Source organism: Neoarius graeffei, chromosome 9, assembly GCF_027579695.1.
Source record: "Neoarius graeffei isolate fNeoGra1 chromosome 9, fNeoGra1.pri, whole genome shotgun sequence".
In the NCBI taxonomy this organism is placed as follows: Eukaryota; Metazoa; Chordata; class Actinopteri; order Siluriformes; family Ariidae; genus Neoarius; species Neoarius graeffei.
The window spans coordinates 15,086,430-15,092,986 of record NC_083577.1 but is presented as its reverse complement, the minus strand read 5'-3'; positions in this window follow the sequence as shown (position 1 = coordinate 15,092,986).

Here is a 6,557-nt window from a genome sequence, read left to right as displayed (position 1 = left end):
AGTAGTAACACAATAGAGACGTATAGACATACACTGTAGAGATTTAGAACTGATATCACAGCACAGAGAGCCACCACAAGCTTGCCGTTGTGACTACCTGTCTGGCTTCCCGCCCCTCACACCGTTACCACGATACACTGGGGAACCCGGGAACCCACCCAGAGCATCAATCGACTCCGATATCGACGAGATGGCTGCATTCTTTGCCACTGCTGAGGGAAAGTGTAAAGGTATTTTTTTTTGTTTGTTTGTTTGTTTGTTTCACATACTTCGAGATTGATAAAAAAAGTACTCCACCACTCTACTTTCATCATAGTAAGATAGCTGCCAGTCCTTCACTGGTCATTGCTAGTGAGAGTAGATAGCTAGATGCCTTCCTTGAACAATCCAGATTAGCTTATTATTAGCATTGAACTACAATCTTGCTAGATTTATATTTACAATGAAGTAAGAGACCAGGGGACCTGTGGTAATTTGCTTTTTATTCCCCCCATTTGTTTGATCCGTTCGCCCGGATATATGCCACACAGTGACGTCCATTAATTAAGCGGGACTCCCTCAGAGACACTCTTTCATGATTCATACTTTGCAGTCTGACCACAGCTAGCAATATACTGACCGCTCTGTTTGCCTGGTAGGCAAGGCAGACAGAACATTAGTGAACTTGGCGGTCTGAGATAATTTAGAGCGAATCCGTCGCCGTACACTGCACAGAATAAAGTCTACTAGGGCCTACTATATTTTAATATCTCATAATTCATATGATTTCATGTTAAATGACCCGTGTGTGTGTGTGTGTGTGTGTGAGAGAGAGAGAGAGAGAGATAATAATAATACATCTAAGTACTTATAATAAATAAATGTAATAAATAAATAACTTATAATCAATAAATGCTATCATAAATACACCATTTGTTGTAGTACAATCAGTTTTTTAACCAAACTGTGTTGTGGAAATAGCCTATGTATCTGTGTAACCAGTACACTGCATCTTATAATCAATTGAACGTAGACCATAGGTGTGAAGAAACAGTATCAGCCATTTGTAGCCATAAACATTTTGGTGGCTGCAGCAGCCATTAAGGTTTTGGCTGAGTCAGCTAGCCAGCCAATAATTTCATCAGCCAGCCTTTATCCTGAAAACAAACGGCTTCGGGGTCTAGCACCGGTGATCTGGGGCTCACTCACCTGAGGTTGGGGAGAGACAGACACAGAAGGGAGAAACGGGAGGGCACCGCGGGTGCGGCGGGCCGGCTGGGGGGGTGCCGGCCCCCGCCTCCGCGGAGGGGGAATGGGGCGAGGACGGGACACAGGAGGAGGGGGAGAGAGAGAGAGAGAAGAGGAGAGAAGAGAAGATGCCATCTGCTGTCCTGCCGCCGGGACAGCTGCCAGATGATCCTCCGCCAGCTCGACTGCCTGATCCAGCGACGCCGGGCGGTGGCACTGGACCCACTCCGCGGTTCCGGCTGGTAAGCGGGCGATGAGCTGTTCCAGTACCACCTGGTCGACGATTCCCTCGGCGTCGCGATTGTTGGCCCTCAGCCACCGCCAGTAGGCGTCCCGGAGCTGCTGGCCGAACGCGAACGGCCGGCCGACTTCCTCCAGTCGCAGCGCGCGGAAGCGCTGGCGCTGTTGCTCCGGTGTGCGCCCCACGCGCTGGAGGACGGCCCGGCGGAGGTCCGCGTAGGCCAGCCGGCGGTCGGCGGGGAGCTGTAGCGTGGCCAGCTGTGCCTCCCGTGAGCAGGGGGAGGAGGCACGCCGCGCGCTGCTCCATCGGCCACCCCGAGGCTTCGGCGACCTGTTCAAACAACGTGATGAACGCCTCGGGGTCGTCCTGCGGGCCCATTTTGGTGGCAATGAGGGGAGACGGGCCCGCGGCCGGAGCGCTGGTGGACCCCGCCGACGCGAGGAGATGCCGGAACGCCTCATGATCTTCCTGCTGGGCCAGCACCAGGGCTTCGAAGCACTGCTCCTGCTCCTTTCGGAGCGTGACGAGTGCCTGGTGCTGGCTTTGCTGAGCCATGGCGAGGGCGTGGACCAGATCGGCGAACGGGGAGGATTCCATGGGGCTGCTGGTTTGGTGCTCCACTGTCCCGGGTTTCGGCACCACTGTAGGACTCCCTACGTGTGGGTGGAGCACAGAGGACGGCAGGACAGAGATCAGGTTTTATGAATTGGCTTTATTGCCACACTTTTCAGTTTAACAATATCACTCGCACAGACACGCACAACCGGCGTCTGGTTCAGGGTTGAGCTCCATCCGCTCTCACTCTCCCTCTTCATATAGGGCGCGGTCACTGGGAAGACACACAAACACAGGTTAATTGCTCTCAGGTGAAGTGATTCTGCCACTTACCTTCCCTGACTCCGCCCTCCTGTCACAGACCGGCGCTTGACCACGCCCCCGCTGCCACAAATATATATATAATCAGCTGGATAGTACAGTGGTAATGCTCACTGACTACGATGCGGGAGATCGGGGTTCGAATCCCGGTCGGGGCAAAACATCATCCAGTTAGGGTCCTTAGGCAAGACCCCTCATGATATATCAGCCTACCTCAGGAATGAGTGAAGACATAACTGAGTCATACCGGCTCAGACGTCGCCTGGGTCAACAAGGTCTGCATCTGCTAGGGAACCAGGGCAAACTGATGAGAAATGGGCTACTGGAACAAGACATCGATGGACGAGGACAGAAAATACGGTGCTGGAATGCTACTATACAAGCAATCCCAGAGAGAGGGGATACATGCAGCGAATGTGGGACTGTGGCAGCGGGGGCATGGTCAAGCACCGGTCTGTGACAGGAGGGCGGAGTCAGGGAAGGTAAGTGGCAGAATCACTTCACCTGAGAGCAATTAACCTGTGTTTGTGTGTCTTCCCAGGGACCGCGCCCTATTTAGGGAGGGAGAGCGAGAGCAGAGGAGATCTCTCCCGAACCAGACACCTGATGTGTGTGTGTGCGCGTGTGTCTGTGTTAAACATATTGTGTTCACTGAAAAGTGTAGCAATAAAACTATTTGTTGAACCTGATCTCTGTCCTGCCGTCCTCTGTGCTCCACCCACACCTAGGGAAAGCTACAGTGGTGCCGAAACCCGGGAAATGGAGCACCAACCCAGCAGCCCCATGGAATCCTCCCCGTTCACCGACCTGGTCCACGCCCTCGCCACGGCTCAGCAAAGCCAGCACCAGGCGCTCGTCACACTCCGAAAGGAACAAGAGCGGCGCTTTGATGCCCTGGTGCTGGCCCAGCAAGAAGATCGCAAGGCGTTCCGGCGTCTCCTCGCGTCGGCGGGGCCCACCAGCGCTCCGGCCGCGGGCCCGTCTCCCCTCACCTTAACTAAGATGGGCCCGCAGGATGACCCCGAGGCTTTCTTCACGTTATTCGAGCAGGTCGCTGAAGCCTCGGGGTGGCCGATGGAGCAGCGCGCGGCGCGCCTCCTCCCCCTCCTGACGGGAGAGGTGCAGCTGGCTGCACTACAGCTCCCCGCCGATCGCCGGCTGGCCTACGCCGACCTTCGCCGGGCTGTCCTTCAGCGCGTGGGGCTCACGCCGGAGCAGCAGCGCCAGCGCTTCCGCGCGCTGCGGATGGAGGAAGTCGGCAGCCCGTTCGCGTTCGGCCAGCAGCTCCGGGACGCCTGCTGGCGGTGGCTGAGGGCCGAAGATCGCGACGCCGAGGGAATCGTCGATCAGGTGGTACTGGAACAGTTCATTGCCCGCTTACCAGCAGGAGCCGCGGAGTGGGTCCAGTGCCACTGCCCGGCGTCGCTGGATCAGGCAGTCGAGCTGGCGGAGGATCATCTGGCGGCTGTCTCGGCGGCAGGACAGCAGATGTCGACATCTCTTCTCTCCTCTTCTCTTTCTCTCTCTCTCTCCCCTCCTTCTGTGTCCCGTCCTCGCCCCATTCCCCCACCGCGGAGGCAGGGGCCGGCACCACCCCTGCCGGCCCGCCGCACCCGCGGTGCCCTCCCGTTTCTCCCTTCTGTGTCTGTCTCTCCCCCACCTCAGGTGAGTGAGCCCCAGAGCACCGGTGCAGAGGGGAAGCCCGGGCCGGTTTGCTGGCGCTGCGGGGAACCGGACCACCTTCAACAGCAGTGCACAGCAATGGAAGTGGGCGCGGTGGTTCGGATCCCCGACGCGCCAGAGGCCGCCCTCGATCGGGCCGGAGCGTATCGCATACCGGTGAGTATCCAAGGGGCTACATATCAGGCATTGGTGGATTCTGGTTGTAATCAGACCTCAATTCGCCAAAGCCTGGTTCAAAACGAGGCATTGGGGGGAGCACAAGGGGTGAAGGTTTTATGTGTGCACGGGGATGTTCACAGCTACCCTTTGGTGTCGGTCCATATTATTTTCAGAGGGGAAAAATTTATAGTGAAGGCGGCGGTTAATCCTCGCCTTACCCACTCGTTAATTTTGGGGACTGATTGGCCGGGATTTCGGGGTTTAATGACGCGCCTAGTAGAGAGTGGGTCCAGCCAGTTGACAGGGGGAGGTCCCGGTGTCGTTTTGGCGGGAGCAGCTGTCGCAGAGCCGTCTACGTCATCTCCGCGTCAGGGTGAGGAGCCACCGGCTCCTCCTCTCTCTATTGGGGAATCCCTCGCGGATTTCCCATTGGAGCAGTCGCGAGACGAGACTCTGCGGCATGCGTTTGACCAAGTGAGAGTAATCGATGGTCAAACGCTCCCGCCGAAAGCCACCCCGTCCTTCCCCTACTTCGCGATTATGAAGGATAGGTTATACCGAGTGACGCAGGACACTCAAACTAAAGAGCGAGTCACGCAGCTTTTGATTCCAAAGAGCCGCCGGGAATTGGTATTCCAGGCGGCTCACTTTAATCCCATGGGTGGACACTTAGGGCAGGATAAAACACTAGCCCGAATAATGGCCCGATTCTATTGGCCGGGGATTCGCGGCGATGTCCGTAGGTGGTGTACGGCATGCCGCGAATGCCAGTTAGTAAATCCAGCAGCCATTCCAAAAGTGCCATTGCGCCCTCTACCGTTAATTGAGACCCCGTTTGAAAGAATTGGGATGGATCTCGTCGGGCCATTAGATCGGTCAGCACGAGGGTACCGCTTTATATTAGTTCTAGTGGACTATGCAACGCGATACCCGGAAGCAGTGCCTCTGCGCAATATCTCAGCACGCAGTATTGCCGAGGCACTCTTCCGCGTCATCTCCCGAGTTGGAATCCCGAAAGAGATTCTGACTGATCAAGGCACTACGTTTATGTCACGAACACTACGCGAACTGTATGGGTTATTGGGGATTAAGCCGATCCGCACCAGTGTATATCACCCACAAACGGACGGTTTAGTAGAACGGTTCAACCGCACCCTCAAAAATATCATTAAGAAATTCGTAAGTGAGGACGCACGTAATTGGGATAAGTGGCTCGAACCCTTGCTGTTCTCAGTGCGAGAGGTCCCTCAAGCCTCCACGGGGTTCTCCCCGTTCGAATTATTATATGGGCGTAAGCCACGCGGCATCCTGGACGTGCTGCGGGAAAATTGGGAGGAGGGACCTTCACAAAGTAAGAATGAAATTCAGTACGTTATGGACCTGCGCGCAAAACTCCACACGCTCACCCACCTAACTCAGGAGAATTTGCGGCAGGCCCAGGAACGGCAAGCCCGCCTGTACAACAAGGGTACGCGCCTTAGAGAGTTCACACCGGGAGATAAAGTACTCGTACTCTTGCCCACGTCGAGCTCCAAATTAATCGCCAAGTGGCAAGGACCCTTTGAGGTCACACGGCGAGTCGGGGACATCGACTATGAGGTGAGGCGAACAGACAGGGGTGGGGCGCTACAGATTTACCACCTCAATCTGCTCAAACTCTGGAACGAGGAGGTCCCCGTGGCGTTGGTGTCGGTAGTTCCGGAGAAGGCGGAGCTGGGGCCGGAGGTTCAAAAAGGGAATTTGGCATCACGTACCTCTCCGGTCCCCTGTGGAGACCACCTCTCCCCGACCCAACTCACGGAGGTCGCCCAGTTGCAGGCCGAGTTTTCGGATGTGTTCTCGCCCCTGCCCGGTCGCACTAACCTCATAGAACACCACATAGAGACCCCCCCGGGGGTGGTAGTGCGTAGCCGCCCTTATAGACTACCAGAACACAAAAAAAAGGTGGTTCGGGAAGAACTTCAGGCCATGCTCGAAATGGGCATCGTCGAGGAGTCCCACAGCGACTGGAGCAGCCCGGTGGTCTTGGTTCCCAAGGCCGACGGCTCGGTCCGGTTCTGTGTGGACTATAGAAAAGTCAACGCGGTGTCTAAATTCGACGCGTACCCAATGCCTCGTATTGATGAGCTGCTCGATCGACTAGGCACGGCTCGCTTTTACTCGACACTGGATTTAACGAAGGGATATTGGCAGATCCCCTTGACTCCATTATCCCGGGAGAAAACGGCCTTTTCCACACCGTTCGGCTTACACCAGTTCGTCACACTTCCGTTTGGGCTGTTTGGGGCGCCCGCTACGTTTCAGCGGCTGATGGACCGGGTCCTCCGGCCCCACGCCACCTATGCGGCCACCTACCTGGACGACATTATTG